Below are 26,870 nucleotides of genomic sequence, written 5' to 3' on the forward strand. Positions count from 1 at the left end.
TAGTCTGTGGGTGTGTATTTTCTTCCACATGGAGGAATTCAACGTCATACCCCTGCTTCATATGTACTTCCATGTCAGACATAGTTTTATCAAACTGCCCCTCTGCTGCCATCTGCCACACAGCAACAAAATATAACGGAATACTGGTGGGAAGGTTCAACCTCTGCTGTCATACCACTAACATGCACCTCTGATGTTGTGGGCCAACATCATAAAATAGGAGGCATTGCTTTCAGAGTAGTCCTCATAAAATACATAACATAGTTAACAAAATGTTTTAATTTTTAATGTTTTTATTATTATTATTATTAAAACATACTTCCTCCCCTTCCCCCCCACCCCCCCCAAAAAAAAAAAAAAAAAAAAAAAAAAAAAAAAAAAAAGAGCAACAAAACCATCAAACTATTGGGATATGTGACCTTGTTTTTGTTAAACTGACGTCTCTGTCTGCTTTGATGGCAGCGGTTGCAATGCATTGTGAGTTCTCAAGGCATTCATCAGAGATTTCACTCTTCCTGCGCTTCATCCTTGAAAACAGTTGTTCACAAATGCACGTATGACCAAAAAGTGGTGACATGAATAAGGCATGACGGTGAAGTGAGGGATAGTTCTCTCTGTTAAGATGGGACTTATAAGTCCGGTAAAGAAACATGATCAAATTTTAGATTGCGGCACTGTATATTTCATTTAAAAACTGTCAGGAAACATATTTATGTTGATAGAAAATAGAGTTGTGAATAAAACAAAAAATTGATGGCTTTTTTTAGCAATCTTGAAACCTAGTCTTAAATTCCTTTATCAAAATGGATAGCAGGACCACATAATTTTCACTGTTCACAGGACTACGTTTAGCCAACGTATCAAAATTCACAAACTTATTTACCATAATACAACATAGCAACACTGCACTGTGCACTCCCCACGCCCTGGTTTCATCCCAGACAGGGTTAGTAGCTCAACAATGTGTAGTTGTGCTGAGTGATGACTGTGCACCTGGACCAAGCCAGGTGGCTCAGCAGAGAAGAGCTGCTGCCATGATGGCACACAGCAGGTGGCATGCTGCAGTGAGAGCCATCTTGGGCCATATACAGCCTGCAAGCCGTGGGTTGGACGTGCCTGATCTAGTCCACCATGCCCACTAAACCATGTCCCTAAATGCCACTTTCACATGTTTCTTAAACACCTCCAGGGATGGTGACCACCACCTCTCTGGTCAGACTGTTCCAATAACACTGAAACCTGATATTCAAACTGAGTGAACCTTGGGCTACATCACCTCAGTACACACCCCAAAAGCTGGAAATCTCTAGTTTGTTGGGGTTTTTTCAGCTCCATTACAATTATCCCAGCACATTTTGCTCTGACTTCTATTCTTTCATATGTTCCATCCTAACTTATGGAGCACCTAAAAATTTCTAAAGGAGGTGAGAATTCCTCTGTAGTCACTATAAACTTCATTAATAAACAAGTTGACTTCCTAGAGTTATTTTGCAAGCCTTGAAAAAGTAGTGCATGAATAACCAGAGAGATGCTGACCACAGTTTTCAAATTCTTCTGACAGGACCTCATTCAAGACTCCAGGCAGATTCTATGCTGTCCGAGAAAATGCAAAGTTTTTACAGTGTTTCTGTCATATTTCCCAACTCTTGTTTTGCTTTGCTCTTACTGTTGTTGTGGGGTTTTATTTCTGTTGTTGTTCCTATGTGCTGATTCTTACCATAGTAACAGCATGTGGGGAAAGTAAATGAAATTCAAAGACAATCCAAAGCATCCTAGGAAAACAGGCCACACAATGTAGTGAAATATCAGCCAGATTAACAGTTCATTTTCTAATCCAAATTTTCTTTTAAATAACAACCACAGAAACAACTATTCTGAAATTCTTTTCAACCAGCAAAAATATTTGACTTTTCTGAACAGAGGCACTGCAAAGGACACCAGGCTACATCCTTCTGAGTCCAAATGTTCTGCAGGCACATGCTGACAATTTATTCCCCAACACTGATCTTGAATCTCTTCCACGCCCAGGTCTGCAGGACCGGTATGACTCAGAGTGTACTCCTACTCAAATAAGAAACTGCAGCCCCATTAGGTTAAATGGGACAAATTCAGTGAGTGAAGTTATTTACCTGCATAGGTATACATAAATCTTACTGCTGTGACAAGATCCTTTTTGACGAAGAGGACATCTACACCAGGAGGAAAAGTAGCTCATTACTAATTGACTAAGACCTTGCAGATAAGATGCCTAAAGTCATTCTGCCAGCAAGGCAAATATGAATGGGCACAGGGGAAAGCAGAAAGGAGGGAGCATCTGGTGCTGGGCAGCTCATATGAGTTACAGTTCCAGCTGCTGCTTTCATTGCAGGACTTCACTGAGTTTTAAACATTTCTTATTCTGGTATTGTTGCAGCATTTATAAATGTTACAGTGAATAGGTTTCCATATTTAGTAAATAACAGAACTATGTCTTTTACGAATCAAGGTGACAGAACACTAAAGACAAGGAATAGAAACAGGTTGCTCCAAAAGTAATGCCTGCTATTTATTTCCACAGAAACTACAACCAATATAAAGAACACAATAACGCTACTTAATAGAGCAGATTCGCAGCTACAAAACACTTTTTCAACATAGTCAACACCATTAGGTATGCTTTTCTTGCCAGCACTGAACAAGAGCTCAAGTGAGTGGTGACAGAGGTGACCCACTGCTGCAGTTGCCACTGCTGAAATGTGCCACCCACCTCCTCACTGTGCTTTAATTTGCTCAAAATCTTTGTACTTTCACTGTAGATCAAGAAAAAAAAATCCACTGTTTGGTCTCCATCAGTGATCAGAGTGCATTGGTGAATGTCAACAGGTGCAACATTTATGCATGGAGTGTGTGTTTCAAACACATTCCCATGTCAGATGCCATTTTGTCAAACTACCTCTCTGCTGCCACTTGCAACAAAATACCCATTTGGGCAGGAAGGTTCAACCTCTACTGCAGTACCATCATCATCTGCCTGTGACATCATGGGCCAACATAATAAAATAGAAGGCATTACTTCTGGAACTGACCTTGTAGTAAGATGTTGGTTTTCTGTTGCTGGTAGGTTTTTTGTCGCTGTTTTTATTTTATTTTAATAACATACAGAATACCAATCTACTTATATAGCACAGTAATGTATAAAATGGGTTGCATAGTTAAATTTGATAAAGACAGTTATAGCCATATAAATCTAATTAAAGAGTATTCATCCTTGTCTGTGAAATGTTAGTTAAAATGCTTTATGCATTAAGGAAATAACTTTAAAGTTGCAAATGATTTAAAAGCTTGAGTATCATGACTTCTTTGTTTTGGTGAAAATAAAGAGCAAGTTGAAAATATTAAGAACAAATGCCCTTTGCTTTTCAAAATAAGACCATTTCAATTAAATTCTTGAGATCTAAAAAGGTCATCTACTTATATTTGCCATCTTCTGTTTACATTGTACTTCAGGGAATGGAAACAAAATGTACACACTCCTTTTTCCAGTAACTTTAAAATTAGGAAATGAGTCCAGAATCAAAAGTTACTATACTAATTTCCAGGCTTCCCAAACGAAGTGCAGATAGTAAATCCACATGAAATCCAGGGCACTCTTTATTAAGGCTGTTGGGCAGTCTGATTCAAAAATGATTCTGCATACAGCATTATGGCTACCTCCTATTTGTAAGATTAACGGTCAGAATATTGGACCTATTTAAGTGTCAAAGTGTCCACTTTCAGCAACAGAAATTTAATCTGACAGAGAAACAGGATTTATTCAAACTATAAACAAAGGTTGCCTCTGCCTTACTAAAACTATTTATAGTAAGAAAACAGAAGCAAGCCAAATGGAAATGAGTCTGCAAAAACCCTGTAGAGAACGATGCACCTGAAGACAAAACCTACCCTGAAGGAAAAATTTGAGTTAATACTTGACACATCATACTCTGAAGGTCAATACCAAAGACTGCGAAGAATAAACTCATAGTGTGAACTAGGAGCACAGTGAAAACCCTCTTGAGTCTACCTCCATGCCATTATCTATCTTCCACAATAACTCAGGACCCCTAACCAGCACTGAACACTGTCATGCAAGAATTTCATTTTTTAAGGAACAGGACTGCTCTATGCTTAGAGGTAATAAGCACTGTGCAGAAAACACCACTGAAGCTGAAGTACAAGATTAGATTGAGAACAAAGCAGTATAAGCAGGCCATGGACATATTTAAAGAGAAATGAAACCAGATGTCTGAAAAAGCCTCCATATGATAGTACAGGAACTAAATAATCCCTAAATAGTTGTAAGGAAGAGTCTGATCAGTACATGAGAGGAATTACATGATATCTTGGCTGTAAGAGCAAGAGATTGAACTGGATAACCCAGAAGAATCAGTCATATCTTCTTATGGGTATGCAATTCTCCATAGGTATACTTAAAGGAAGAAAAAGTAGCATTTTAAAAATGTTATGAAAAGACACCAGAACTCACAGAAGATGATCAAAGTAAAATCTAAGATCATCAACTACCACTTGTGATTTCTTGGAATTTTAAAATATTTTATTTAAGCAAGTTAGCTAAGTTTTTACCATGCATCTTTTATTCTAGTCTAGACAGCATGGCATTATCTGCCAGCATCTTATTTCTCACAGCTCTGGGTGCTGTTCTTCTTCAACCATTTCCTTCAAAGAGTGGGATCCAGAGTGTGATTTTGTGTGTATTTGTGCATAATGTAATTGTCCCACTTAATATTTAAAAGTCATAAAAATGATAGCCAATAAGATCTCTCCAGGTGCTTTTAAATTTCATTTATTATAAAAGCATATTCTGATCTCTTGCTTTTCTTCTATGATGGTACTCTATTCTGGTTTCCTTTTTATTTTTCCACTTTTTTTTTTTTTTTTTTTTTTTTTTTTTCCCAAGAGAAATGTGAAGCATTTTACCACTGTTACCCTAACCAGACTCCCTTCTAAATCATTTCCAACTCTGAATCTCATCAGGAGTTTCAGATCAAGAACACAGTTTCGTGACCATCCCGAATCATTATTATGTTGCCCATCCTCATGTTCCCCAGTTCTTTGTCTTGAAGGAGCTGCACGTTAATATGAGCAGTTAGACAGCTGGACTGAAGCACTGATCTGGCTTAATTTTTCTTTTTTCTTATTTGGGGTCAGGAACACAAAGTGTGCAAGACTCCCTCTCCAGCAGCAGCAAGAATTCAGTTCAGATGTTCAAGGCCAGATTGGATGGGGCCTTGGGCAACCTGGTCAAGTATTAGATATGGAGGTTGGTGGCCCTGCCTGTGGCAGGGCAGTTGGAGCCTGATGATCCTTGAGGTCCTTTCCAACGCAAGCCATTCTATGATTCGGATTCTGTGAACTCAAGCTGATCATAAAATTATACTTCAAGTGAAAGCCCCTTCTCACCAGACACAAGAAAAATCTGTGTGTGCTTGCAAATCAGAAGTTCCTGCTTAGATTTTGGCCTTGAAGATCTAGCTTGTCTTTGCAATATGCACAGGAAAGATCTCAGGGGAGTGGATGATCCCATGTTACCCATAAGGCATTGTAAATTTTACTTCCAAAAAGAAGAGATTGCAAAATCCTCCCCTTCCCAGGTTCTTCTACATAGCCAGGCAGGGAGTCTCTGCCAACCCTTATCCCCAGAAAGCTCATGAAGGAGCTGACTCGCACTAAAAAAGGGGTAAAAGCCCTGAAAACTAACCTGATGGCTAAGACCACTCAAATCCATGCTTCTTCCCTAGTCCACACATCACAACTACTCCTGAAAGCTAACTATAACAGGTCACAGAACCGAGCTTGCTAGAATTCAAGAAGCATCTGGATAATGCTCTCAGACATACGGTCTGATTTTTGGGTGGTGCTTGTGTGGATCCAGGAATTGGACTTGACAATCCTTGTTCATCCCTTCCAAGTCAGGATATGTTATGCTTCTATGATAAATTCTCCTTTTTCCTCACATTTTGCTTTTATTGCTGCTTAAAATTTTACATAGCTAGTACAAAACCCAGTGGGGTTTGCTGTGATGACTAATTAGTTGATGTCTGTAACATCTGAGATATGGGAAGTATTACCTATGAAGTATTCATCTGCTTTTAGATTTCACAAAGTATTTTTTACCAGGCGAGAATACAAATAAAGAAAAAAAAAAAAAAAAAAAAAAATCTTGCATATAGGTGGACATTGGGAAGCTTATAGCTAAAGCCTTGAATTTGCACAGTCATGTACAGTTAATACTTTTAGAATGTTCTTATAACTAACACGTTCTTTATTTAGACTGGATTTTTGACAGTACGTTCAATTTATTTCATACTGCCACATTAATTGAGCAGTGAGAGACTGCAGAAATTCAGTAATATTGCCAAGGAATCTTAGCCTATGCAGGGTGCATGGAACAGACACATCTCACACAAAATAAGCTTCTCTGAGGTAATAATAATGATGATACTTCACACCTTCCATGCTGTCACCGTTCTGTGAGCCTGCTTCCATAGTCTCTCACTTAGGGAAGCACTGGAACTGAGGAACTGTTTCACATGACCAGGAACTGCTGCATTGAGCCTTAACTATACTAATCCATTTTAAATCTGTACAGAGTGGCAGTTAAGGAGAGGTTTATTGGAGGCTACAAAAGCTCCCAAACCATAGACCATACTTCAGCAATGGTTAAGCTAAAGATGAGCACTAATTTTGAATTTCCATATTTTTGTAGAGTAAATCTACTCCTCCATTCATTATTTAATCTTGCATGTATAAACTTTTTCAAAAGTTACACAAATAAAACAGGACATGCTTGTCCAACTGATATAACAGGAGCAGGAACTATCCGCATCCCTGTCTAAATACAAGTATTACAGTTGTAAAGTTCTCCCTTATTGCTCCTGTGAAGACAGTCTCTACTGGGTTAGATGCATTTCATTAGGATTATGCATTGCCACTGTGCAGTTCAGACTGTGTCATATGTCAGAACCTTATATATATAAGCCCTTAATGTCAAGGAAGTTTAGAAATACTCAATGGCCATGTGTTGGCTTCTCTTGAAGAAAACAGAATTATTATTGTTTGTTTGTTTGTTTTTGTTTCTTTTCTTCAGAGGTTTTCTGGGCCCACCTCAGGGCCCTATTTATTCCCCAGCTGATACTCCCTGCCATTCAGCACACTGACATGAAGTGTTGGTGTAACTCCACCTGGACTACTGAAGTAGCCATCACAATCTAAAGGTTCTGCCCCAAACTTGTATGGCTGGCTTGTATACAGGATCTACACTGAACTCACCCAGATGAAAAGATAACAATTGTAGGATGGACAAGGGAACTGAATTGTAATGACTATTTTATTCTACTGGAGCTCAATCCAACTGCTTTAATTTGCTCAGTTTTTCTGTACTTTCACTGCAGATCAAAAAAAAAAAAAAATCTCTATGGGAGCTCCAGATGAGTCATTATAAAAGACATTGTTGTATGCAAAGCGCTTGCAAGTTTTAAAAAGACCTTGTCACTATATATGCCATTTATATTAATCAAAGCATGCTAACAACCAGTCATTAAGGGGATTGAGTTCTCATCATACCTCAGCGGCCTACTCTAAAACTTCATTACAAAACGGAACTTCCTTTTTAAAAGCACAAAGAAAAGACTGTTTAAAATTAATAATAGCAAACCTTTCTTGCAACTATTTTTAAGCAGACTGGCAGATGTTAATCAAATAAGGTTTAGTCAAGAGCCAAACACTCTCCGCCAAAACAAGAAAAAAGTAAGAATTTTATCTTTCATTTACAGAAGATAAGCTTTTTTATACCTTATAGTCTATCAACTGCCCACAGTATTTAAATATATTTGCCACATAGATGAGAAAGTCACAGATGTTGCAAGGTAAATAGATTAAACACTTGGATTCGTGAATCCTAATAGAGGCACTGTTTGTCAGCAGAAATCAGGATTGTGTTATGTATTTTGCCCTATTAACAAAGTATTCATTTTGTTACTGGTCCCTCTGCAGTGTTGGGATAGCCACTCCAGTTGGCAACATGGAGCCACAACAGTGGTCTCTATTGGAGAAACTGATCTCATCCAGGAATTCACTGGGCTGCCACAAAGAAGTCAACTCTGAGCATGGGGACTCGCTAACACAGTGTCATTTTGAAAAGATCATTTCCTTTGGATTATGCTTAAAAATGTGGTTCCTGCCATGAAGTATGAAATTTCGTAGTCATGTCAAATTTTTTGCTGTCCTTCATCTGGTTGGGGCTGAGCAAATGGGAGGAGCTGTTACATTCTGTTATTCCAGAAATGGAACAATATTACTATTTTCTGCCCTCCTGGAAACACTTTCTTCACAGAAAGCAAGTAGGGTGCAACAGCAATATACAAATACATGGACAACTGGTGTAAATTAAGACTACAAAGATGAAACGCTGCCTCTAGAGCCTCATCTCCACAATTGCTTTCCACTGACCTCTTAGGAACAATTGTCATCAGAGAGCCAGAGAGCTGCATTAGCTCTACTACACTGTAATTAAACCTTCCATATATACTGTAGTATAGGAGAAAAAACAAGCAGATCACTGAATGCAAACTGAGACAGGAGTTTCACTGCTACTGAGGCTGAGGAAGCCACTTGCTCCTTAGACCTGGAGGCTACAGCTACTCCAGCACCAGGGTTAAACTCTCTGGTTTCCCTAAGAGCCAGCCTCTTTTTCTCCCCACCATACACCAGCACTCATCATCACTGACACTCATCCACATCCACCAAGACTGGGAACGAAGCTGAAGGTAGAGCTGATCCGCATTTGATTCTTCAGTTACGCACAGCTCCCAGGAGTACAATACTAAGTTTCTTCTCTGCGCAAGCAAGTGCAGCACAAAAAAGATATATACATATGTATTAGTTTATTATGAAAACTGTATTTCCAGCAGACAAAATGCAAATAAAAAATAAGGTTTGCATAAAGTGACCTCATTCATTTAAACATCTTAAAATTACAAATACTCAGTTTGAAACGCATACACAGTACCAATTAAATCTAGTGAAGATGGCGGGATTTACGGAGAAAAACAGAACAATTTGATTTCAAATGGATAATGCTGCTTTTCAACATGTACTGTGATTGTAGTCTCCATGGTCATAGATAAGTCTACAGCACCCCACACCTCAAAGTCCTAAATTATACTAGGGTGGTTTTCATTTCCTTGATAAAAAAGAATTAAGAAAATCCAACATAGTAATAGCTTCCTCAGTACTCATGTCTGAATATAATGGCAATTTTGCAATGAACTGCTACTGAAACCAAGGGGTAGCTGTGAGTTAGGATAGGACCAAATATGCTCTTCAGTAGTGGAAGTCCCACATCCATGTGATGGAAACTTCTTGACCAAGAATTTTAGTATGACACTGCAGAATAATAAAGTGTGATAACAGAAGGAAATAGTTGTCTAACAAATCAGTAGAGACAAGCACCGCGTTACTTTTATAACAATAAACTACACAAAGTCAGAGTGACTTCTGAACTCGCTTCCCATTAGTTTGTTTATGGCAGCTCACACTTTATAGGGCATGTTTCAAGAGCGAGAAAAGATTCAGAGGTGAATAACTGCAGGCTTTATCCAAGGCTCAAAACATAAATTAAAGGCAAGTTTCATCACAGGTCATACACAATACAAAAATCCGAGTGCTGTTGTGCTGCCATTCACGCCAATGGAAACGGCCACCAGATCAAACTCCACGTTAACCTTGCTTTAGTATTTCTGTATCCAGCTGAAAGCCCTTTTGTATTTCAGTTGTTATGATAAAGGAACACGTTACCCAGACTTCTTTTTATTTTCAAGAAATATTCCATGCATTATATTTTTCCTTTTCCAATGTCAACAGTTAATCAGCACTACATAAGGAACTTAGTGTGAAGCCAATGCTGATTTGTTACCAACAGCTGACTAGTACCAAGGGAACTCTCCTAAAAACCCCATGATAAAAACAATGCAAAAGTTTTCCATCTACCAACACATTTCAGTGTCAAAAATAATGCATTTTCCTCAACACGTAATATTTGCACCCAATGTAAAATCCAAATTAAATGACACATTACAGATCTGTTGGCAATTGTATCCTTTAGAAATATCCTAGATCCTGCTGTACTGAGGTAAAACAAATCCTGACAACTGCTGTCTTTACTTAACTGCTGGTAACTTCAGCAGGAGTTGCGAGTATTTCACCCTCCTCCAGATTAAACAAACAGGCATGACTCCCATCAGCAGAACAAAAGGTCTCCTCTGCCAGATGTGATTTTAAGAGCAAACTCTATCAAATAACAAAAATCACATCAAAGTGCTTACCAAGACAATATTTAGCCAGTAGCCGGGATTCAGCAGACCAGAGTCTGACAAGCCAATGTGCATCACCCTTATTTATGTATATAAGGAGCTGCTGCACCAGGCTGTTTTCTCCTCTTACCGGACGCAAAGCACATCAGGTGTTCCTTCCCTCACTGCTGCCCAGCACTCATAACAACACTACTCACTTGGAGCATGCTTCCTGCTCCCGCAACACCAGCTGGTCCCAGCAGAAAGAAAACCCCAAGGCAAATTAGAGTAAATTATTTTAATGTCGGCTAACAAGAAGGAGAATTGGTGAGTCTTGAGAACGTAAAACCTATCCTGTGACTGCTCGTTTTTGTTGAACATCATCTATGCTGTGTGTGGAAAGTGATGGTACTGGGACTGCATTAACAAGACAGAGAACAGAACTGCTCCTGTATCCAGACTGTTAACAGCAACCTTTTTATTTCATCTGTCAACTTTCAGTTGCAAAAATGATCTAAACTGTTACAAAACTAGATACACAAGGTGCTCTTGCATGCAGTTTGGATCCAGTAGATCTCCTAACACGCCCAATTTTCATAGTCAGACGTATCATCTTTTTGAGCTCTGAGTGTTTGGAACTGTGCATCACTGTGCAGCCCGTTTGCCTTCCAAGTTCATTACCAAAAATCACTCGCTTGTTGTGGAACAAGTAACAGAGATAGGAAAAATCCCTGAAAAAGAGCTAGCAGGCTGTTATTTTGCTTTATATCAAGTGACACTTTGCAAATGGCACCCCACAAGTTATGCCTCAACTCATCGTTAAAATGCAACTAAAATCTATATCATCCCACTTCATGCACATAGGTAAAATACAGAGTTGAAAGCACTGGGGAAAAAATCCATGAAACAAATAAGTTACTTGATTGCCTCTGAATAATAGATTGCTCCCCAGCAGATTCTAAACAGATGGGTTTACTGCAGGAACACATTTCTGTTGTCAATGGGAACAGTTAGCTGAGCAGCCGAGGCAGGGAAAAGAGACTGAAACAACTTTGGGACTGGAAAGTAAACCTGGCTGCAGAGATGCTGCTGACTGGCCACAGCCACAACGCTTCACCTCTCCTTGAACAATACTAATAAGTGACAGCAAGCGATCTCTTTGCTCAGATCACAACGCTCTTTTCCCCTGCAATAGCACTGCACCGAGGACGGGGTACACTCCCAGCTCCCTCAGCTCCGGAGTTCCCTCTCCAGGCACTGCCCTGCTGAGGAGGAAGCACTGGGATCAAGCACTTCGCGGGTGCTATAAGGATCCACGGGGGGATGTCCTGGAGCACGAGGCACTGAACTCTGCCGGGAGCTCTGTGCTTTCTGCATCCCTGACCAATTCCTCTATACAGCTCTTGCCTTGCTGCCCGCTCTGTGTGCAGCGGGGAAGCTTCATCCCTCACCATCCCAGAAACACAGAGTAACAGAGGCACTTCACACACAGGCGCGCACTCAAGACACACGTGCACGCTCACACTCTCCCCCCTCCCCGACATCACATGCAATTCTTTTCAAGTCCCCTGCAAATTGCTTAAAGACGGAAATCAAGCTCACACACGCACACACACACACACCAAATAAAAGAAAGAAAGAAAGAAAACCAAACGCAGAAAGGAGGAGGGAGTGGGGGGGAGGGCAGGAGGGGGCAAAGGAGAAAAAGAGCAGTTTTGCTGATTTTGTTTTTTCTCTCTTTTTTTTTTTTTTTTTTCCTCTCTTTTTTTTTCCTCCCCTGGTGTTGCTGCGGCTTCCAAGCATGCAGTGCTAAAGAAGAGTGGTTCCCCACTTCCATCAGCCAGCTACATCCTTGGGATAAAGGGAGCAGTCCGGGAGGATGCTGAGGCTGCAGAAGGGAAATAAGGCTCTGCCAACACCACGCCTGGCTCCCCGTGAAATCCTCTCCTCCTCATCCCCTCCTCCCTGAAACCTGCCGTGGAGGGAGAAAAGAAAGAAAGAAAGAAGGAAAGGAAGAAAGAAAGAAAGGAAGGAAAGAAAGAAAAAAAAAAACAAAAACAAACCAACCAACAAAAAAAAGCGAAAAACCAAAAATAGTAACAATAATTAAAAAAAAAACAAAACAAAACAAAAAACAAAACCAACACACAAGGAAAAAGTGATGAAAAGACACAACTCACCTTAACAAGGGGTGTTGGATGGGGTCAGAGAGGAGGAAGGGTATATAAAAAGATCTATTTTTAGCAGAGGTTGTGATAGTACTGAAACACACAAGACACAGGGTTTGGAAGCAGGGAGAAGAGTATTAAAAAACGAGGGGAAGAGAAATTATCGAGAAGGTGCAAGTCAGTCTGGCAGGAGAAAGGAGAATCCCCAAGGGAAAAAGGAAAAAGAAGAAAAAAAGAAAAAGAAAAAAAAAAAAGAAAAAAAAAGAAAAAAAAAAAAAAAAGAAAAAGAAAACCCACGAAAAGGTAGCCGCCACTGAATGCCAGGAGGAGCAGGAGGGAGAGCGTGGCGGTGCCCGGGTTTTGTTTTGTTTCTCTTCCTGGGGGCGGGCGGAGGCGGCGGCGGGGCGGGGGTCACGCTGTCGGCGGGGGTCCCCCTGGCTGCCTCCCCGCGGGGCTGCGGGCGGCCGGGGCTCGGGGCTCGATCCTCGCCCGGCTCCGGCGGCTGCGGCGGGCGCGGCGCTCCCGCTGCCGCTGCCGCTCCCGCTGCCGGCTGGGGCTCTGCAGCCGCGTTCACGCCGACGCCGTCGCTCCTCGGCCACCCCCGCGCCCGCGCTCCCGCCGCCGCCCGCGGGCGCCCCCCGCCGCCCGCAGCTGCGGGCCGGGGCCGGGGCCGGGGCCGGGGCGCGGGCGGAGGCGGAGGCGGAGCGGCCGGAGCCGCGCCCGCCCGCGGGGACAGAGAGGGGACGGCGGCGGGAGCCGGGATTTCACGGCGGGTTGCGGAGCCCCTCGGACGTGGGGCACGGGAGCTCGCGGCTGGCGGCAGGGCGTGGGCAGTGGGGAGTTATACGGGCTGAGGACGGGTAAGCTTCGCACGACATCGTTGAGGAAGGCAGCAGCAGCAGCGAGCCGAGGGGCTGAGAACCGGACTTCAATTAAAAGTAGCGAAACTGTGCGCGGCCTTCCATTAATAAAGCAGCGTGGTACTCGGGATCAACGGCAGAACGGCGTTGGTGTGTGATCCAAATGGAAGCTGCTTGCAGTTCTTTACTCAGAAGGTGGTGAAGCACTGGCACAGGCTGCTCAGAGAAGCTGTGGACGACCCATCCCTGAAGACATTCCGGGCCAGGTTGGTTGGGACCTTGAGCCGCCCTATCTGCTGAGTGGCAGCCCTGCCTGTGGCAAGGGATAGGGACTGTATGATCTTAGAGATTCCTTCCAATCCTAGCCATTCTATGGTTCTGTGTTCTCGGAGAGTCACACCTGCCTAAAACACCTGGCCAAATGCAGCCAACACTGAGAAGCTACAGAAGCAAGCTTTTACCAATCTTATCATCCTCAGAAATACATCTGTAACTAAAAAGGCATCCAGCAAAAGTTGCTTTTGAACATGTGAATACAGCACCTTTAGAAAGCTTTCTACAATTTTCGTTTCGTTTTGCTTTTTGTAGGGTTTATTTTTTGGTCGAGAGGGGTGGAAAAAGCACACGGAGAATCTAAAGGCAGGGAAACCAACAGGCTTTTAAAAAGTATTTTATTTCTATCCACAGAGCTATTAACGATGGTATGCAAACACGTCTGTTTGTGAGTTGCGGTTTTGAATTGGCGCTGTCCCATAAGCGGTGAGAGCAAACGCAGGCCAAGCTGTTGGATCCACGACGTGCAACTGGTACACAAGCTGTGCTTCGGCAGCACTGCTACGTTGAGATAAGCAGGAGCATGTGTAGTAAATAGCAGAAGGATCTGCTCCAGGATGCACACTGATGCTGAGGAAGGGAAATCACCAAAATGAGCAGCATTTGGTGGCACCTGGCAGCCAACAAAGCCTTCCTGAGAAAGAGCAGGGAGTGCAGGGGTATCTAATGGCTTCACCTAAGTACCACTTAAATCCCCCGGCACCAACAGGAAGGAGGGCAGGAATGTGGGAGCCTCACAGGCAGGCTGCAGGCAGCCCAGTTGAGCATGATGGCCCTATGCTGCCTGCTGCCTAGAAGGGACAGGAGCACGCAGCTCGCTGCTAGCTGAGGTGCAGGAACAGGCCAAGTGCCTGGAACCCAACTGCTGGCTGAGGCTGGAGCCTCCTCGTTAAATGAATCATTCATTAGGCAGAAAAAGGCACACTGAGGAGCAAACAACAACTTCATTATTCTGTATTTCGACCCTTTTTCTTCCTCGGAAGAAAGAATTGCTTCCCACACAGCTACAGCAGAGGATCTGAAGGAATAATGAGCTTTCCGAATCGCTCATGTGAAGCAGAAATAAAACAAGAGGAAGGAGCTCCCCGTGTGTCTCTCCATTCTCCTCGCAGAACCTTCTGTTTCAGTGCAGGCTCGGCCAGCCGCTTCCTTCTCCCAGTTCTTTCTCGCCTTCCATCTGAACCAAATTGTTCAGCAGCCTTGTGACTAAACCCAGGAGTTCACAGATTTGGATTCTTGTCTCTTTATTTAAATCAAATGTGTACAAAATGATGCACGGCCACACACAAAAGGGAGCAAAGATTGGATATAAAAACTGTGCTGCTGGGAGCCTTGATTTCTGCAATAAATAAGTCGAGGAGATGTTTTATACATTAAAGTGGGAGTAATGTTTTATACATAATGTTATTAAATATTTTCTTTAATTTCAGTTCAATTTCAAAAAAAAACCTGCATCTCACTTAACATGTATTTACATGAGCTCTCACTGGCTTCCAATATTTATGAAAGCATCCTTGATCTGTTGCGGGAAAGCTAATTTACTGTACAAAAGAAGTATCTCCAGCATACAGTGCAAAGCTCTGACCACTGGCGATTCCCAGAGCCACTTTGTGCCCAGCAATAGCAGGATGGCTTTTACTGTTGATGATAGGGCTGCAAAGGCAGTGCAGGGTCTAGAGGGGAAGGCATATGAGGAGAGGCCGAAAAATCCCTTGCTTTGCTTAGCCCAGAGTAGAAGAGGGTGAGGAGAGACCTCATGGCAGCCTAACGCTCTTCATGAGGAGAGCGGAAAGGCAGCACTGAGCTCTCCTCTCTGGTGACAGAGACAGGACCCAAGGGATGGCATAGAGCTATGACAGGGGAGGGTCTGAGGGGTTCTGGGAAAGCATAACTAGAGGGTGGTAGGCATGAAATGGGTTTTCCAGGGCTGTGGGCACGGCCCCATGCTGCTTGAGTTCAGAAAGCAATTGGACAGCACTCTCAGCTGTATGGTCTGATTTTGTGGTGGTCCTATGAGGAGCCAGGAATCGACGAGCCTTCTCTGCAGAGAAGGACCTGGGTGTTCTGGTGGATGACAGTTTGGTGGTGAGCCTGCAGTGTGCCCTTTTGGCCAAGAAGGCTCATGAGATCCTGGGGTGAGTTGCCAGCAGGTTGAAAAAGGTGATCCTCCAGCTCTATTATGCTGTGGTCCCTTTGACTTTGCCAAAGTTGTACAGACTACAGTTTTCAGTTTCACTTCTCTAGGACAAAAAAAACAAACACCACCTTTGATGAATGGTTTTGATGAATGGCTTGGATTCTGAAAAGCACTGACACTGCTGGTATTCAGAAACACCTGAACACAACACGCTTTTATGTGAGCATATCTTTTTTAAACATACATTTCAGTTGCCATGCCACAGGATATTCATATTTGACATCTGATTTACAAGCATAACTCGGCACTCAAGCCGTCTGCATGCTGAGGAGCAGTCAATTTTGCAGCCTGAACATAACATTTAAATGGGTGGAAATCACAAGGGTTAAAACAGAAGTTTTTTATTACATAAAAACACTTGCATAAATCCTCTTTCCAGAAGCTAGTATACATACATTACCAATAATCAACTAAACTGCTCAGAAACTGAAGTCAGAAAGGTTATTGAGAGAACCAGACAAAGCATCTAAACTGACATATCATCCTCACATGTTGTTACATTGCTTCAGCTTGCTTCTACTGCTGCAGGCAGCTAATGCTGGGAAGCTTTCCTCCATCTTTTATTCAAGCCATCCAGAGGAAGACAAACTTTGTGTTTGGTTCATTACGAAGCAGACAGATCACATGTTGGCAGTGCAGCAGAGTAATCTTGGAGGCAAGCATAAAAACTTCGGTTTGGGTAAGCCATTGAATGTCCTCAGACTGCTGAGAGGTATGAACCAGGTCACCTGGAGTCACCTGGAGCTTTTCATCTGTATGTCTAACAGTGCTGCCACGGTTGTAGGGCAGACCCAGCCAAAGAATGATCTGCTTCCCTCCCAGCTGCTGGGGGTGGTTGCAGATCTGCACCTGTGCTTGGTACATTTCCCAGAGCATTCTGGAACCAGCAGGACATGTGCCTCTGTCTTCCCCTGGGTAGGGGTGCAAGGAAGAAATTCTCTTCCTATCACTGAGTGTTGATTGAATGGTGTGTTACTGGCCTCTATGAACGAGGCATTACTCATCTTTCTGTCTCACTAGCAATGCATGCAGATGCTGTTTTTTAGTAATAAAAGCTAGAAAGTTGATTTCAGGCCAATAGGGAGATGTTTATAATAGTACGATCCTATACAAATTAGAATATAAATGTATGTATTGTTTCAATATGTATGAGATGCTCTGACATTTAATAAGACTTTGTTTCAGCTGAAAATTGTGACATCCATGAGTCATGCCCAAGCTGTTGGGAGTCCACTGACAACTCCACAGATCATGGACATTTTGGAGAGTTTTCACAGATCCTGTCCATTATATCCACTGATAATATAAGTCATATACATGCATTTAATATTGACTCTGAACTTTAGTATGGTGTCCAAGCAATTAGTAGCATTTTGAGATGTTTGGGAAATCTTAAAAGATGACAGACATGCTTATTGCTTTAAACTGTTATAAATAGGTAGATTTGCTAATATTCTTGCATGCTTTGCCAGTTTTTATCAAGGGCCTCTTTTAATATATTTTATTATTGTAGCCATCATGTCTTTAACGTTATACATTCTTGATACTGCATGATGCTGAGTGAGTTGTGTTTGCTGTTTAATTGCGATATGATGCAATTGACAGGAATTTTAAATATCTATTAATAAAAATATGGCATGCATAATGTTTTTTTTTCCCCTCTAAAATTATTGGCATTATGGTAGATCTGGAAACAGTTATACATACCAATCTGAATTAACATAAATCAGGCTAATAATGTGCACTTGTGAGCAAATCTTTTGTTCCAGGCTGAAGTAGAGCAGTGAGCTGGAAACCAGACAGACAACTGATGGAGTTATGGAGGGAAATTACTTTTCCTTCAGCTGAAAAGGAGCTGTTATGCTAAGTTCCCTGTTAATATGAGAGTTTTCACCCTCTGTCAGAGGAAATGCCTGTTGTGTTCATTAGTGCAGAGTCACAACTTTTCACAACTACTGCTCAGAGTATTAAGGATTACTTGTGATGTCTTGAGTTGAAAGGAGTTTCACTGGAGACATCATACCTAACATTATCAACATTCAATTCTGTTGAGGCCATTAAAATAATCTGTCTTTTCTGGGATAAACTGGTAAAGATGCATCTTTACAGGACAACTCTTATTTTTTCTTACCAATTAGTTACTTAGTGTAACCTTGAATAATCCCATCAGCCCATTCCTTGTACCTTTCCAAGGACATCATGCAGGCGAGGACCAACGGACTTTTGTCAAAGTTGTGTTACTTCAGTTTTGTCTGCTTTCTGTCACAAACTTGCTGGAAGTTATGCCAAGCAATTTGCCTCCCACCACTGAATGCACCTCCTTTAGAAAACAATCAGCATGTTCTCAAAATGGGTTCAGTAACTGCCAGAGTCACAGCTGGATTTTAAAAATGGAGTGTGCTTCTTATTTTGGTGCTTGGTACTATACAAAATGCTGACCTCTCCAAGCTCTTTCTCATATATCAGAATGACATTAGCTCTTCCCCTTTGCTATTAAGTTTATTTATTAAATTTCAGTAGGCTATCTGTTCAGACTCATTGGTAATTCTTGTCTGACCAAGAGGATTACTGACAGGTTCATCCATTTTAAAAGGAGACCAGAATGGCTTTCTCATTTGGCTGTCAGTCCATGTTCTTCATTTGTCAGAAAAAAAGTCTAACCTCAGTCTTCATTTGTCAAGTCTGTCTTTGCCATCGTATACATTGGGTTAGAGATTACAAGTCATCTCAACTACTTATAGCAAATATGTTATGGACAATAAGAATAACATGTGAAAGACACATACAGTAGCTCATAGCATGTGCTACAGGACACCACATTCAGGATCAAGCCAATAAAACTTTACAGCAGAATATATCAGGTTCCTGGCTCACTCAGGTACACAGACTTTCTCTTTTCAGTCTTGCTTTCCTTGTCTCAGATGCTTGTTACAGAAAGATAGGGTTTCACATGTTCTGACACTCTAGAGTATAAAAAACAGAATTTCCCTAAGGTAGCAGGGCAAGTTTGTTTCACATCTGTTTACTTTTTCAATTCCTTGCATCCCAAGGATAATTATTATTCAGAAAACAATATACACACATATACATACATATGCACATACACACATATGCACATACACTTAAGAGTTTCCATAATTTCTAGGATAAAGCTTGATTTGGAAAGAGTAAGAAATATCCTAGAATTTACCACATCAGGCGTCAGAAAGCAGCAAGGATCATTTGTCCCCTGAAAGCCAGAGAAGGAGGATGCCTTGGGGAAAAATCCTCTTGACCTTGTAGTACTGATCCCAGTTAGGAATACAGCAAGCCTGGAAATCATAGTCTTGAAATTATGAATCCTGAATATGAGGGAGGTATGAGTCCAAACTGAAGCCAACCTGCAAGTCAGGGACAGAATCCAGTCTAACAACGACTGAGCAGACCTACCATGAAAGAGCAGGTCTGAAATCAAGCTGGAGAGCCAGCCTGCAGATCAAAATCATCTATGATTGGGTATTTGCATGGGAACTGCTGAATTATGGCCTGAACCTCTGATTAACCACCTGAGGTGAGCATTAATTCAGTCCTGGGAGCACAGGTGAAGGCAATTCTCCTGTGCTACCAGAAGGGGTGGAGCCCAGCTCCACCTCTCCTAGATCCCATTTAAGAGATGACTATCACTGAGGAAGTCTCTCCTTTGGAGACTGGTCCTTCTGGAGACTTTCAGTAAGCCCAGGATAAGCTTTATCTATTCTAATTTGGCCTGACTCTTATCTCTTTCCTGGTTGTAACATGGGTACATTCATTGATTACACGGTATACTTGGGGTTAAGCTAAAGACCAGCATTCCTATAATATAATATAAACTAATTATCTCTAATAATTTTTCAACTCATACAGAAAGCTGCTTAAAAGGCTGCTTTCTACTTAATGATGTCAGTTCCTGTTTCATGCACACTTCAGCCTTTCCGTCATTAGATCTTCTCATGTTTTTCTGTCAACTCAGATTTTTCTCTCTATCATTTTCATCCTGCTTCCTAATCACAGACTTGGGCACAACTCTCATTGACCTTGACAACCAATGAGAAATTTCAGAAGACGAGAATAAAATGCAATATCATTTATGCTTCTACATTCAGAAGCATACTTTAAGACAAATGTAAATTCTCATTGCTCCTTTACACAGAGCAAAAAATTCTTATAAACTGCTAGCTCTTAGTGCCAGTTCATTTTGCACTGGATCTCACATCCTGCTTTCAAAATAACTACGTAATCAACCAAAGTTTACTTAGTGGGACAAGAAAAATGAAAATGGAAAACAAAATGTATGGATGGAGCATATATTTTATTTAATGTTTACACTTGTTTTATGTCTACTTCATGGGCAGTTCTTGCTGACTATATTTGAAATGAGAGAGCTATTGAAATTAATCAGGGTTAAACTGCTGTATTAAGCCTAATTTAGTCTAATTTACCCACTCACAAATATGACCATAATTTAATTTGCTCTTCCTTCTTCAAATTCATTCATGATCTGACATGTTCTGTAGTTGAAGTTACCGTATTTAATTTCTGCTTTCAGGAGAAGGATGCATCAAGCATCAGATTTCTGGAATTGACCTAAAAAGTTTAAATCACGTCTCATTTAAACGTTGTTAGAAAAACATGCATTTTTATTTATAAACTGACACAAGGAAGGTGTGTTACTATTTCTGGTGTGAGATAACAGGAACTGACAGGGCACAATCCTTTAGTATGGAAATAGGAGGCATATATAGAAGTTACTTTATTTATTATATGAAAATAATAAATACATTGAGAATTTACCAAATGGATTGACTTAGTGCATGTATTTGCCTTATTTCATTACATCATCAAGGAAGGAACAGATTCTTTTTGCAAATAACTTGAATCTTTCATATTTTTGCTTTAACCAACAACAGAAATCATTTTCTACCCAGTGTATCACAGGCCATCAATATTTCAAGAGTCTTTCTATCTTGAGCCCTATTCTACAACTACCTTTATCTACTGATTTGACCTTCTTCAGAAGGTTTTGCTGGCACTCAATAGAAATTACTTTTGCCTGTGACTTGTCACTACAAACATGCCTGCAGGTAGATGACTCAAAGGCCAGAGTGCCCTTTGAGACAGGAACTGTCCCGGATCCTTTACAAGTTCTTCCAAAAGTCACATTCACACAAATACAGATTTCAAACCATGCCTCATAGCTCATTCCCATGTAGCTCTAAGCTGGCAGCCTCTCACAGTCCTGAACTGCCTGGGGCCTGAGAGACAGACCCCAGCAGCAGTGAGCAGGGATATATTTGCTATTGGTCTGAATGAGATAATAAGCAAGAGTTCTTAGGTGTCTCTTTTCAGTGGTGGGATACAGTCACAAGCTCCCCTGGACATACTTCAGATCTGTCACACAATGACAGTTTCTTCTCTGCCCTTTGTAGTGTTTCTGAGTATTTATGTAAAAACTATTACAGGGAGGGAAAAGGGCAGTAGTGGAAAAACTGATTAGAGGGTTTTCTTAAGTTTTTCTGAGAAATTTCTATTCCTTTCCATTTCTTGTAGGAATTTTGTTAATAGCACCACTGGATAGAGTAGTATTTGAGATGAAACACTTTTCCTACTTCAAAGGAACGAAACAACCCACATCCACCACCAAACAGCAAACACAAATTCAGGACAGTTCCACAATAAAATAATAAAAATGCAGAAGCTGTGCTATTACAGATGTTGTAGAGAGCCTGTGAATTTTTTGCCATGAATTGGACAACTGGTTACTGTTTTATGCAGAGACCTATAATGTGATGTGCCGATCTGTTCAAACTTGTATGCTGAAAGAAATATTTCTTTGTTAAAAGACTTGGCTCAGGGTGATTGATGGACAGTACAGGATGCCAGAAATGAAAGAATTTAAAAATGCCCCCTGAGTGCAATTAGAAAATGGAACTCTACTTCTTGCCTGAGAGTAGGGGCTGTGAGGAAGGAGAGAGTTGAGTCACAGAATCACAGAACCATAGGTGTTGGAAGGGACCTCCAAAGATCATTGAGTCCAACCCCCCTGCCAAAGCAGGTTCCCTACACCAGGTCTCACAGATAGGTGTCCAGGCAGGTCTTGAATATCTCCAGAGAAGGAGACTCCACAATCCCCCTGGGCAGCCTGTTCCGGTGCTCCATCACCCTCACCGTAAAGAAGCTCTTGCACACGTTTGTGTGGAACTTCCTATGCTTCAGTTTCTGGACATTTGCCATTGTACTGTCTCCACACACTGCTGAAAAGAGTCTGGCCTCACCACTTTGCCCCCTGCACCTCCAATATTCATAGACCTGGATCAGGTCCTGTCTCAGTCTTCTTTTCTCAACACTAAACAGACACAGTTCGCTTAGCCTTTCTTCATAGGGGAGATGTTCCAGGCCCTTCACCATCTTTGTGGCCCTCCGCTGGACTCTTTCCAAGAGATCCCTGTCTTTTTTGTTCTGGGGAGCCCAGAACTGGACACAGTATTCCAGATGAGGCCTCACCAGGGCAGAGTAGAGGGGGAGGATCACCTCCCTCGACCTGCTGGCCACGGTCTTTTTAATGCACCCCAGTATGCCATTGGCCAGGAGGGCACACTGCTGGCTCATGGCCAACCTGTCATCCACCAGAACACCCAGGTCTCTCTCAGCAGAGCTCCTCTCCAGCAGGTCATCCCCCAGCCTGTACTGGTGCATTCAGTTATTGTTCCCTAGGTGCAAGACTCCACACTTGCTTTTGTTAAACCTCATCCGGTTTCTTACCACCCAGCTCTCCAGCCTTTCCAGGTCTCACTGAATGGCAGCACAGCCTTCAGGTGTGTCAGCCAATCCTCCCAGCTTTGCGTCATCAGCAAACTGGACAAGGGTGGCTACTATGCCCTCGTCAAGGCCACTGATGAAGATGCTGAACAAGACCAGACCCAGCACCGACCCCTGGGAAACAGCTCTAGTTACAGGTCTCCAACCAGACTCTGCGCTGTCAAAGACGACCCTCTGTGCTCTGTTAGTCAGCCAGTTCTCAACCACCTCACTGTCCACTCATCTATCCCATACTTCCTCAGCTTTGTTATAAGGATGTCGTGGGAGACAGTATCAAATGCCTTGTTGAAATCAAGGTAGACTACATCTGAATGCAGCTCTGTTTCTTCTAACAGCACATTCAGAGGCAACAAGTGTTTTTCCATATTTTTTTCAGGTATTCCAGACAGTGGAGACTGACTATGAAACTGTGTGTGGAAATCTGAGGAGTATTGTGTTCATTCTGAAAACAAAAGAACACATTTATATAGATTTTCATTTTTGGAGAGATTACAGAGATGAGAGGAAAAAAAAAAAAAAGAATGAATGTTTTGACTGCAGAGCCAAGCTTGCAATTTTTAGTACCTGAGTCTTGGATAAGAGAATAGCTCTCAAAAAGAGAAGGTACAGAATTAAGCCATGATTAAAGTAAATAGAATTTAGTAAGGAGAAATAATGTAATACAAGTCTTTATCTTGTGGATGGTGTGCAGTCTGGACATGACAGAAAATTCAAAACATTAAAGGAATGAAGTGTTTAGCCAGAAAGGCATGAAAAGCTCAAAGGGAGAGTTCACAAATAAACACCATGAGAGCCACACAAGCTGAAAGCAAATGGGGCATTTCTTATTCGTACATGTAGTATAGAAGGCCAATTAATGAGCTATCAGAAGTGGTTACTTCCAAACTGAAAGAAAAGCCATAGGTAGAAGATAAAACAGTGAAATTCAAAGCTTAGGGAAGTAGAATTACCCCACTAAGTGAATTTGTTTTCTGACAGTGTGGGTAAAGGAACTGTTGAAGGTACAGATTTTAATAGTACAAGGGAAACTTAATATGCCTTTCTTTTGTGAAAAAGTGCTGATTCCCTCAAGCAATACCTGAGTTACTTCTGAGCAAGATAACCCAGGTGCCCTGTAACGTCTTTGTACAGCAGCATACTCTTTTTTTTTTTTTTTTTTTTTTAAATCTCTATTTTTTTCTTCATTTTGCCTTTTTTTTTATTCTTTTAATAAATGAGTTGTTTTGATATGTGCTGTTGTTTGTTGGCATAGGTGAGGGAGTCACTGTAGTGAATTTGTGGTAGGGATGTTTCACTGTGGTATGTTACATGGAGCTCACACAAATGTCTTCAACTCGACTACATTTCTGTCAGATTTGAGTGCTACTCATCAGTGCATTCAGAAGTTAGTAAGAGGAGGTTCCTGTGGTAAAGGCAACAACAACAGAGTGTGACTGCATAAAGTGACAACACTTAGGAAACCAATGAATGTACATCCCAAGAGAGTCGGCTTTAACCAAAATAATGTTTGCACTTCAGATTTCTTCCCTGTGCCCATCTGGTCATCTCTGGATTACATGAGTGAGAAAGCCTGAGGCCAAGTTAGAAATAGAGCATGTGTGTCCAGATTCCATCGCTTCTAAGCTGTGATAAGTGCTGCTTATAGTGCTGCTATGGTTTTTAAAGTAAGTAAGTTGTATTCAGACTACAGATGATTATCTTATTGCTGCAACTGTTTTACAAAATGATTTTTTTGCTACCCTCCATATGTATTTTCCTCAAATTACCTCAGTTCCTTCAGTTTATACACCTCAGTCAAGTGTAAAATTAAACCAAACTGGGGAGAAGATAATGCTCGGGAGAAAAAAAAAAACACATCTGGAAAAATAAATCATTGACTTGCCTTAATGCCTTATAGTCAAAGGCTGAGAAGTGGAAAATAAAAATAATTCCATTTTGTGAAAGCCCTGCTGCTGACAGAGGTGAAGCTAATAAGGCTGGTAAAACTTTATAATAAATATTTCATAAAACTTCATAGATATGATTTACTGCATTATCCTTCCTTGAAGAAGGGAAGTAACTGAGACACTGTGTTTGCAAAGACTACGCATTTCCTTTGATAGTGCAAACCAAGTGTCTTCCCACTGGGTGCAGAAGCTTGGGTGTAAAATGAAACTTATCTCAGTTTTTTTGCTAGGATGCAACTCATATGTGATCAGTACTTCCAGAACTGAAGTTTTATGAGAAACTCTAGAAGTATTCCCAAGTTAGAAAGACAACAAAGAATTTCTGAAGAAAGCAACTGCTGTTGGAACACAAGGAAACTTCTTATAGAGAGGACAGCTCTCGGTGGGTCATGAACCACTGTGCTCCTCGTGATCGCAGTGCAGTTAGAGTTCACAGGCTTAGCACACAGCCTCATTCATTCCTATTTTAATATAACATCCTCATGTGCTAGAATTTTGTTTGCTTAGTTAACATCACTTTAGTCACTTGATATGTATATATGTACCTGTAAGCTCTTTTGCATGTTAATTACATGCAATTATTGACCGTTTGTGTAAGAAAAAAAGATGCGCACATAATGTGCTGTATGTCTAAGTAATGATGTTAGAAGTTGCTGTTTTAAGCTTCATTAAGATTTTTATGGAAAAGCAAAGCGCTTCTGGCATTATACAGTTCTGTAGAAAATCTTTCATATGCATGTTAGCACCAATTTATGGGTAGGTTTTAGGTTTACTTTTAAAGGAATATGTTATATACTCTTTTGGAGAGTATTTAAAAGACAAACAGCATTTTGCATGGAAGGAAAGATCATTTGGTGCCTTTGCAAGATAGTTTGCCTGAAAGAGACGGCTCTCATTAATGAGTAAGAATTTGCCAAAAGTGCAGTGATTCATGGAGATGGCTTGTATTGCTTTTCTACCATACCACTCATTTCCACTGATCGATATATTGATGGCTCTGTGCCCATTAATAACTGCATCTGAAAACTGCTGCTTGTGGGCATTAACATCATATGTTTTAAGTAGGGCTGAATTCCCCCAGGAAGACATCCCCTACTTATTTCCCAGTACGACAGGGTTTGTCACAGGATGTAGTGGGAAAAGAGAAAAAATACCATAGAAAAGGAACAAATGTATCTTGCTGCTTTTTTATTTTATCACAGTGTTGATGGTGAACAAGACTGTATTCTACTTCAGCCTTGAGATACTGTGAGAGAAAAATATGGTGACTGTAAAAATAATGGGTAGTAACATTTTCTCCCAACTTCCACTATAAATACACTGGTTTTAGGATAGCTGGGTGGGGCAAGAACACGTACAGCACTCATCTGCTGTTAGAGAAAACACTGTTTTTGTCCTACACAGCGAAGGAACTTTTCAAGAATGGTTTATCTGTGTGAAAGTATGACTCAGGAAGGCCCACTAGTCAAAGTCAGCACATCTTAAATTGATTTGATACATGAATTAGGAAGGGTAAGGTGCTGATAGATTACTTTAAAGGGCACATCAGTTCTTTTTGCCCCAGTATTTTTTGAACCAGCATAGAGGGAGAGGCAAAGGACTTGAGTAAACAGCAAGCCTTTCTGTGTTTAATCGGGGGTGGGGGGGGTGGGGGGGAACCACACCTTTCCTATTATAAACAGTTCTGTATGACATCCTGGTACAAAGAAGGAAACAGGGAAAAGTATAGAAGAAATCTTCCAAAAGCTTTTCTCAGTTTAAGATGTTGATAATCTAGACCAAGGTTCTTAAGGGGAAAAAACCAACATGTTAGTTGGACTTTTGACTGTTATTCCCTGAAGTTTATTTTGGAAAACATGTTCTCATTGCTCCTTTATGGATTTTTTGCTTCAACCGTTAAAACTCACATCCTAAGCTTAAAACTAAATGCCACTTCATACTGGCATTTGTGACAAGACAGCAGGTTTGGAACAGTGATCCATACAGTTCCTTTTAGCATTCTTTTCATGTTTTATAGGAAACCTTCCCCAAGAATTATGAACAATTGGAGAACTGCATTCAGCAGCAGGGAGTCACTAATGACCATTTCTGTCCTCACCAGTAAATAGCACAGCACTTAATGAAAATTACTTTTGAGTATTTCTCAAGCCACTTGAATGAAGAAACCAAGCAAAGATACATTTAAAATTCCTCTCTTTTAATTA

At 41.2% G+C, this 26,870-nt stretch overlaps 1 protein-coding gene across 13 annotated transcripts in view; it reads right to left on the reverse strand.

Moving 5' to 3' along the window:
• LOC140248656 (poly(rC)-binding protein 3-like) overlaps positions 1-13,068 on the reverse strand; it is a 471,372-nt gene extending 458,304 nt beyond the window's left edge. For 11 of the 13 annotated variants that reach the window (XM_072329591.1, XM_072329597.1, XM_072329596.1 and 8 more), the window contains exon 1: positions 12,509-12,726. The gene's annotated coding sequence lies outside the window, so the exon portion shown is untranslated. Of the gene's footprint in view, positions 1-12,508 lie in introns of all 13 variants that reach the window. The other 2 variants (XM_072329587.1, XM_072329572.1) reach the window with 2 other exon arrangements.
• Positions 13,069-26,870: the final 13,802 nt, after the last annotated feature.

Source organism: Excalfactoria chinensis, chromosome 2 (genome assembly GCF_039878825.1).
Source record: "Excalfactoria chinensis isolate bCotChi1 chromosome 2, bCotChi1.hap2, whole genome shotgun sequence".
In the NCBI taxonomy this organism is placed as follows: Eukaryota; Metazoa; Chordata; class Aves; order Galliformes; family Phasianidae; genus Excalfactoria; species Excalfactoria chinensis.